At 51.9% G+C, this 9,637-nt stretch overlaps 1 long non-coding RNA gene across 2 annotated transcripts; it reads right to left on the reverse strand.

The window, feature by feature from the left end:
- Nucleotides 1-5,259: 5,259 nt before the first annotated feature.
- LOC111557586 lies at nt 5,260-9,637 on the reverse strand. Of its 2 annotated transcripts, XR_006588956.1 has the most exons (3): nt 8,461-9,637; nt 7,329-8,108; nt 5,260-6,132 (listed from the first exon to the last, which is right to left on the reverse strand). It is a non-coding gene; the product is annotated as an uncharacterized LOC111557586 (long non-coding RNA). The 2 variants fall into 2 exon arrangements; XR_002737771.2 differs by lacking the exon at nt 5,260-6,132 and having other exon boundaries at nt 7,309-8,108.

The following is a 9,637-nucleotide window of genomic DNA, read 5'->3' on the forward strand; positions in this document are numbered from 1 at the left end:
TTCCCTTTGGATTTTTTATTTTTATGAATGTGGCTCAAGAGTATCACCTTATTTAAAAGAGTCTACTCGATACCAGATGGCTGAAAATTGTTTACAGATAACATGGCAAGAGAAAAATGCAACAAATCCTGTTATGCAGGTGTGCATTATGTTTTACGTATGCTTTTAGGCATGAGCGGGTCTCTGATTAGCCCAACACTGACACTAAGACTGATTTGTAAATAATCACAGTGGAACCATTGAGTAGTGTAGCTTTGGGAATCCTTCATTCTCAGCCATCGTTTAAAACATCCAGACGTGCCTGGGTGGCTCCGTCACTTGAGCGTCCGACTTCGGCTCAGGTCATGATCTCACGGTTTGGGAGTTTGAGCCCCACATCGGGGTCTCTGCTGTCATCACGGAGCCCATTTCAAATCCTCTGTCTCCCTCTCTCTCTGCCCCTCCCCTGTTGGCTCTCTCTCTTTCTCTCAAAATAAATAAATAAAACTTAAAGAAAAAAAAATCCGGTCACTGAGGCACCTAGATGGCTCAGTCAAGTGTCCAACTCTTGATTTCAGCCCAGATCATGGTCTCAGATGGTCTCGAACCCTGTGTCGGGCTCTGTGCTAACAGCTCAGAGCCTGGAGCCTGCTTCTGATTCTGTATCTCCCTCCCCCACTCGTGCTCTGTGTCTCTCTCTCTTTCTCTCTCTCTGTCTTTCAAAAATAAATATTAAGAAATTCTTTTAATAAAAAATAAAAATAAAAAACTTAGACATTGAATTAGATTGAACCAGGTAGAAAAGCCTGCAGGTTAAAAATGATCAAATACGGCCATTTTATATAGTTCAACCTAATATTAAATGTAATGTTCCTGAGACAAGTAGGTGATATTTCCTGAATTATTTTAACAAAGTTTAGATTAGATGATCAATTATTTTCTAGGAATATTCTATATTCCCCCCAGTGGACTTCCAAAACAAGTGGGAGAGACCAGTGTGAAACTCGGCGAGCCTGTGCCCACTCAGTGCTTGGCCTCCGCTGTTGCCAGGGACACACAGGAGCCATTCAGTCTCTCGCCCTCCATCAGGAGCCACGATTAGCGCATGTTCTTAACTAATGCTGGAAGCCTAATTCTCAGCACTGTGACTCACTGAATTCTAAATGTCCTTCAAAACTCAGCTCTGATTCCTTGGAACAGAATATGTTAACTGTAGTTAAATTCAGCTACCTGACTACACAGCCCAAGAAGATGGAGGGGTATCACAGGCTGGATTCATGTGCTGAAGTGCCGACCCCCCAAACTCCCGAATGTGACTTTATCTGGAGATGGAGCCTTTACTGAAGTGATTAAAGTAACATGAGGTCATATGTGTGGGCCCGAAGACGGTGTGACTGGTGTCCTTACAAGGAGAGGAAATGAGGACCCAGACGCACACAGACAGATGACCCATGTGAGGACACAGGGAAGATGGTGTCTACACGGCAGGAGGGAGGCCTCAGGGGAGACCACTGAGTGAGTGAGGGAGATTGCCCACGCCTGCATCCCGAATTCCAGCCTCCAGGACTGTGACAGGATAGTCTCTGTTGTTTAAGCCGCCGTCTCTGTGGTCTTTGTTACACAGCCCAAGCTGACCAGTATACTCGATGCTCCCACTGCACCTCGAGTGTGTTTCTTCATCCCGTTACCTCAGGCAGCACTTGGCTTGGTTTTGCTGGTGTCTCCACTTTATATAGATTGAAGAATGCAGTGTATCGTCCCGTGACTTGCTGATTTTGTTCAACATGCTCCTCAAGTTTATCTGTGTTGATGTGTGATGCTACAGCTGCGTGGCAGCCCGCTGTGTGGACACCCCACGCTTCATTGGAAGTCTTTCTGGGCTGTGGAGTTTTGAGTGGAATTTATGGGCTGTAAGGCACACATGGTTTCCTACGCAGTGACAAAGTGTTTCTAAAAACGATAGCGTCCACTTATGAACGTTCCCATTGCTTGGCGGCCTTGTCGACACTTAGCACTGGCTGCGTTCCTGGTTTTTGCCAGACTCGGCAGGTGTGAGTTATATTATCACGTGTTCTGGGCCGTTTGTAGTTCCTCTCAAGTGCCAGGGCACATATGTGAGTGTCTCCTACAGCATTTAAACACATGGTGCTCTGCCTGTCAGTGTTCTTTCTTCTCCTCCATGATCCTGCCACACCCTGTGTGCCTGGCACACAGAAGGGATCAGCATATGTGGGTAAAAGGCAGAATAGGGTAGCGGACAGGAGGAGAGCACAGTGGCCCTCAGACCAGGAACAACCCAGGGAGGGCTGCCCCCAGCCTTGCCCACGCTGTGCTGGCAGATCTGGCTGTTGTGATCAGGCAGGGAAAAGAAATACGAGGCGTTCAGAGGGAAAAGTAAAACTGTTTTTATTCTCAGACGTGATCCATGTAAACAACACGGTGGAATCTGTGGAAACAGCTGTGGGAACGTTCCGCGAGTCCAGTGAAGCAGACGGGTGCCATATTGGTTCACGAAAGCCACTGCATCTCTGTGCACTGGCAGCGAAGCACCTGACCTAGAACGGTGACAGGTACCTGGGCATCAAATGCCGACAGATGAATCGGACAGAAAAGTGAGCCACCTGTTGTGTCCGTCTCCCAGCGCCACGACAGCACATCATCACAAGCCGGGAGCTCGCGGCAACAGAAACTTGTTCCGGCTCCGACAGCTCCGGAGGCCAGGCGTCTGAAATCAAGGTGTTGATGGGGCATGCTCCTTCCAGAGGCTCTAGGGGAGTGTCCTTCCTGCCTCTTTCAGTATCTGCCAGCCACGGGTGTCCCATGGCGTTTCGTGGCTTGTGGCCACATGATGCCCATCTGTGCCCCCATCTTCACACTGCCTTCTCCTTTTTCTCTGTCCTCTGTGGAGCTCTTACAAGGACTGTTGTCAATGGATTTAGGCCCATCAGGATAGCCTAGGATGATCTCCTCATTCCAAGACCTTCGAGTACAAGTGCAAAGATCTTTGTTTCCAAATAAACTCATGTTCTCAGGCTCCGGGGACTAGGACATGGACATAATGGGGGGTCAGGGTGAGTGGCATGATTCAACTCACTACACCTGCACACTGAAAACAACGGAATATTTCCAAGAGAAACTTCAACAGACCAAAAACAATGGAGATACACCTGTTTGTGAGTTGGAGGACTCAAGATTGTTAATATGTCCATTCCATCCAGGTTGATCTCTAGATTCCATACAATCCTAATCAAAGCCCAAGCTAGGTTTTCTTGTAGAAATTGACAAACTGATTCTGAAATTCACATGGGAAGGCAAAGGACCTAAACAGCCAAAAGAACTTTGGAAAATAACAAAGTTAGCAGGCTAACACTAACTGATTCAAGAATTATCATAAAGCTGCACTAACCAGAACTGTGTGGTGCTCATATAAAGATAGGTAGTTACATCAATGGAATAATGGAGTCCGGATTGAGACCCACAGGCACATGGACACCTGAGTTTTGACAAAGGTGAAAAGGCAGTGCAGAGAAAGGACAGACTCTTAACAAAGGGTGCTGGAACAATTGGGTATTTATATGCAAAACAACAATTTGGAAAAAAAAACAAAACAAAAAAAACCTTGGGGGCACCTGGGTGGATGAGTCAGTTAAGCACGGGACTTCGGCTCAGGTCATGATCTCACTGTTCATGGGTTAAAGCCCTGCGTCGCTCTGTGCTGACAGCTCAGAGCCTGGAACCTGCTTCGGATTCTGTGTCTCCCTCTCTCTGCCCCTCCCCAGCTCATGCTCAAAATAAAATAAACTCTCAAACATAAACATTAAAAAAAAAATTAACATTGGATCCATACTTTGCATTATCTACAAAAATCAACTTTTGTCATTTTATTTATTTTTTTTTTAAGTTTATTAGAGAGCATGTGCACGAACAGGGGAGGGGCAGAGAGAGAGAGAAAATCTCAAGCAGGCTGCACCCTGTCAGCGCAGAGCCTAATGCGGGGCTCAATCCCATGAACCATGAGATCATGACCTGAGCTGAAATCAAGAGTCAGATGCTTAACTGACTGAGCTACCCAGGCACCCCTTAGAAAAATCAACTTTTAAGTGTAAAATCTAAAACTATAAACTTCCTAAGAGAAGATCTGTGATCTTAGGTTAATCAGAGATCTGGTGAATACAACAGCTAAAGTACAAACCATTAAAGAATAAGTTGATAGATTAGACTGTACCAAATTAAAAACTTCTCTTCAAAAGGCACTGTTAAGAAAATGAAAAGACCAAGCCTATAGACTAGGAGAGACTCTGCAAAGCATATATCTGATGAAGGACTATCTGAAACCTCTCAAAATGCAACAAGGTAAAAGAAAAAATAGTCCAAAGTTATAAAAGTGCTAAAGATTTGAATACGCCACCAAAAATACATAATTGGCAAATAAGTCAATGAAAAGGTGCTAAGTATTATTAGTCATAGAAAGGCAAATGAATCTGTACAGCAAAGGAAACAACCAACAAAAACTAAAAGGCAGCCAATGGAATGGGAGAAATATTTGCAAACGACCTATCGGATAAAAGGTTAGTATCCAAAATCTATAAAGAACATGTCAAACTCAACACCCAAAAACCAAATAACCCACTTAAGAAATGGACAGAAGATATAAATAGACATTTTCCAAAGAAGACATCCAGATGGCCAACAGACACATGAAAAGACACTCAACATCACTCATCATTAGGGAAACACAAATCAAAACCACAGTGAGATAACCACCTCACACCGTCAGAACGGCTAAAATTAACAACACAAGAAATAACAGGTGTTGGTGAGGACGAGGACGTGGAGAAGGGGGAACCCTCTTGCACTGTTGGTGGGAATGCAAACTGGTGCAGCCGCTCTGGAGAACAGTATGGAGGTTCCTCAAGAAACTAAAAATAGAAGTACCCTATGACCTAGCAATAACACTTCTAGGTATTTATCCAAAGGATACAAAAGTACAGATTCGAAGGCACACATGCACCCCAGTGTTTATAGCAGCACTATCAACAATAGCTGAACTATGGAAAGAGCCAAATGTCCACTGACTGATGAATGGATAAAGAAGATGTGGTTTATATATACAATGGAGTATTACTCAGCCGTCAAAAAGAATGAAATCTTTTCATTTGCAATAACATGGATGGGGCTAGAATGTATTATTTCTATTATATTCACCTAGTGAAATAGAGAAAGACCTATGATTTCATTCATGTGAAATTTAAGAAACAAATGGGGAAAGTGGGGAAAAGGCAAACCAAGAAACAGGCTCTTAACTATAGAGAACAAACATGGTTACCAGAGGGGAGGTGGGTAGGGACTGGGCTAGATGGGTGATGGGGATTAAGGAGGGCATGTGTGATGAACTCCGGGTGTTGTTATGGAAGTGCTGAATCTCACCACATTGTACACCTGAATGTAATATTACACCGTATGTTATGTAACTGGAGTGAAATAATAGCAATGTGAATGACAGCCACAGTGAGGGGTCCCTGCACACCCCGTAACATGCTGAAATGAGCAAGACCACACCAAGTGTGGGTAGATGGGGAGAAAGGGGAACCCACATACACTGTAGCAGGGGCACAAAACGGCATACACTTTGGAAAGCAGTTTGGGAGTGGCTTCAGAAATGAAACGGGTACCTACCGTGTGATCCAGCCATGCCATTCCTAGGCATTTGTCCCCGGGAACAAAATGTACACGTCCCCGCAGACACCTGCACAGGCGTCCCTGCAGACGATGTGCAGCAGCTCTGTTGGGAACACCACACCCTGGAAACAGCACACTTGTCCATGAGCAGGTAAATGGAAAACGCCACGGTGGTAGAGCCACACGAGGAGTGCCACGCGGCAGGAAAAGGGCGTGAACTATCAGTGACTCACAGCGGGAATGACTCACGGCGCCGAGTGGAAGAAGCCTGACAACAGGAGTTCGCACCGTGTGCGATCCCGTGTACATCCAAGTAGGAGATACAGAGTAACCTGTGGTGACCGGGCACGGATGCGGCTGCCCCGGGGAAGAGATGCACTCACAACAGGGACTGTGGTGTGGGTTTCACGGGTGCGTTCGTGTCACATGTTCCCCAGGTGCGCTGTTCACACTGATCTCCCCTCAGTGAGGCTCCTACAGAAAATACAGAAAATAGACCGTATTTGTCAGAGGAGGGAGGAGCGTTGGAGCGGCCACGTGAGTGTTCTCTGGGAGGGACCGAGACATTCTGTTCCAGGCACGCTGGGGCTGCAGCTGCATTTGAACGCGGACAACACGCGTGTGCCCACGTCGTGGCTGTGCTGCTCTTCAGAGTTACAAGGAAACAGGCAGCTCGAATGCTCCGGGAGCCTCCGTGGGTGGCAATGTTTGTGCAGCCAGTGCTTTGTTTCCACAATCTGAACTCTTTACATGAATTGAAACGCATTTCTGATTTTAAATGTTCCCCGCCCCGGGGATTTCTGAGGGATGATTTGGGAAAATCTGCTTGTGAGCAGATGTCCCACATTCCCTGCTCAGTTCTGTCTCTAAACATTACTTGGGAAGAGTGAAACACTGTTTTGCTGGACTCTGACTCACGCGGGGATTTTGTGGCCACCGCCCATTCGGAGCAGGGCCTCCCCCACCACACGCCTGTCTTCCTGCTTCAGGAGATTTAGCCGCGCTAGGCACACGGCTATCTTTTCAGCAGTTGAGAGCTTTGACAACTGGCATTCGCAAACTAACCCGACGACACAGAACCCTCGAGTTAATCACAGAGTTTCAGAAAGGGTTGGGCCTGTCACCTCCCGCGAGGGCGCCGCTGCTGTGCCCGGAAGTCATCCCCCGGGAATTCTGACAGATCCTGGCCGCCACCCCGGGCCTGTGAGTCATGAAGAAACCCCGTGTGCAAAATAAACCCTTGGCAAACAAGAAATGGCTCTTTGGAGAGTGTGTGTCCGCACCAACAAAAGAGGAAGCTGAATGAAACACGGGACTCAGTACATTCTTCACCCCTGGAGGCGCTCATTCCGGCCTCGCTGCGGCACCTTGTGGCCCTGGCCCTAGGGACAAGGACGCACAGCAAGTCCCTCCGAGGAGGCAGGACAGGCTGTCGCCCCTCGGGGCCCTCACAACCAAATTCCTCTGGGAGGAGGGAGGACGTGGGCTCAGCCTACGGAAAGTCCGAAAATTCCGGACAAAGGAGCAGTGTGCCGGGCTGCTTCCGGCCCGTTGTTCTGAGACCAAACCCTTCTTTGTCCCGGGGTCGCTCTGGTGCCACATTGCAAAGAGCCACCCCCCAGCCCCCAGTGTTAAATCCACAGACACAGGTGGGCGAGAAACGGCACAACCTTTACTGTCTTTCTTCGGTGCAGACTCCAGGTCCCCGTTTCCCCCAGGCTGTGTCTGAGATGTCAGACCAGCCCGGGTCCTCGGTGCCCCCTCCCGGCTGCCACAGTGGGCCCGGCAGGCCTGGAATGCGCGCACGTCTCTCCTGAAGATACAGAAGTGTGCCCTGAAGGGGCCGCGTGTGCTGCGAGCGGGGCTCCCAGCAGGTGGGGGCTGTCTGCCATCAGGGATCTGACCCTGAGCCCAAGGCCGCCCAAGGAGGAGGAGGAGGAGGAGGAGGAGGAGGAGGAGGCCGGGTCAGGGCCCCTGGTCACTCCTGGGAGAGGCAGGAGGCTTGCTGAGGCGGTTTGGGCCCGGAGCACAGACAGGGTGACCAGGAAGAGACGGAGCACCGAGCCGGGTCCCTCCCCGGCTCCCAGGACCACGCTTGTCTGGAGGGCCCCTCCCCACTGTCCCCCAGAGCGGCCCAGGGTCCGGCCTCTCCTCAGCCGCCACCCCGCTCCCCTTGGGAAGGCCTCCCCATAGGGGCTGCTTATTTCAAAGTCGGGTTTATTGACAGAGTGGAGTCAGATGCTCCACTTTCCACATTCTGCCCCCACAGTGCAAGTTCCCTGCTGTCCCACGCAGCCACCGCTCTGTCCTCTGGGTTTGCCGCCTCAGCGGGCCTCTGTTGGCTGGCCCAGATGCGCCCTCACTGTCCTGTGTGTCAGGCTGTGGCTCCGGAGGTCCCGCCATGTGGACTGGCCACGGCACGTGGGTCCCTTCTCCCACGGACGCTCGGGCTGTGAATAAGGATGTGATGCGCCGGTGGGCTCTCCCGTGGGCTCAGCCCTGATTTCTGTTGGTGAAAAGCCAGGGACAGGCCTAGGCTGCCCTCCAGAGACTGTGCCTCGCCCCTCGCCCCTCGCCCCTCGCCCCTCGCCCCTGCCCACACCCACCATCTGTTCTGCTCCGGCTCCCGGGTGGTGGTCTTTGCGCTCCAAGTCCCACGGGCTCTTGGGGGCCCAGGACCCCCCACCTCTGAGCCCCCTCCTGCTCTGTCTCCACCCATCCCAGGGACCCCCTCTCTGCACAGCCTCCCGGGCCCCAGGCCAGGTGCCCTCCCTGGGCCAGTTCTGCTGGGACAGCACTCACCTCCACAGCCGAGTCTGGGGGCTGCGTGTTGGTGCCCCCACCAGACTGCAGGTGCTTGGAAGGCAGGGCGGCTTTCAATTGAAACCGGACTCCCAGACCCAGGGGCACCTGGCCCTGCAGTGGTGTCCTAGGAGGACACAGAAGAAAGGGGCCCGTGTAGAGAAGGCAGAGGCCGTGAGCCCGCAAGGTGGCTGTGACCGTCGTTTGGACAGGCAGCACCGCAGGCCCCACGCGGCCGTCACGTGGCCCTAGCATGTCCGGTTCTCAGCCTGTGCTTGTCGGATGGAGGCTGAGGGCACACGGTGAGTCTGGTTCCGTTCTCCCTGCTGCCCGTGGTCTCCTAAGCTCGTCTAGGAGTGCGAGGAAGCCGTGCGTCTCGCCAGGAGTGCTCACGTCTGCAGGACCTCGTTAGTGAGCCCATCGGGAGCGGGAGTGTAGGGAGAGCCGCTCCCCGGGTGTGGAGACACCCGAGAGGGGATGTGGCAGCTGCCTGGCCCGGCCTCGTGCTGCCCACGCCCCAGCTTGAGGCTGCCTGATCTCCCGAGCCACCCGCAGCCAGCTGGACGCATACACCTGCCCGCTCTCTGCAGACACGGTGCCACGCCGAGGCTGTCATATGCAGGAGGACAGGGCTGCACGGGATCCCAGACACGCCCCGCACCCACAGCCCCTCCAGCCGGAAGGAGCTGACCGTGCCCACGAGGTGGGCGGGGCTCCAGCTGTCCATCTGCTGCATTCGAGAGGCCGGCAGACTTTCGGGACAGAGCTGGACGGAACACACGGTCTCCGTGACTACTGTGTGTTTGTGTTTGTCAGTTTTCTTCCTTCCCGCCTCTTCACGTAAAACCCACTGGCGTCTGGTGAGCTGTACACGGAGAAGCTGCGGCTGGCACCCCGGGCGTCTGTGGAAGTGCCCCTGTTCCTGGCGTGAGGAAAGCCTGGCGTGTGCATCGTGATGGGTCTCACGGGGCTGTGTCCGCGCCTGTTCTAGAAGCAGGGCGGGCGGGCAGGCGCTGCTGAGGCCGTGGAGGCTCCTGGGAACGTGCTGTCCCGCTCCCACAAGCAGCGTCCTGGCCCGTCCCCGTGTCTCTCGCTGCAGCCCCGCCGGCGGGCGGTTCTGTGCCGTGTGTCGGACGGTGGAAGAGGTTCGGGGCCCTCTGCTGAGGTGGCAGGTTTC

This window comes from Felis catus, chromosome D4 (assembly GCF_018350175.1).
Source record: "Felis catus isolate Fca126 chromosome D4, F.catus_Fca126_mat1.0, whole genome shotgun sequence".
NCBI classification, from domain to species: Eukaryota; Metazoa; Chordata; class Mammalia; order Carnivora; family Felidae; genus Felis; species Felis catus.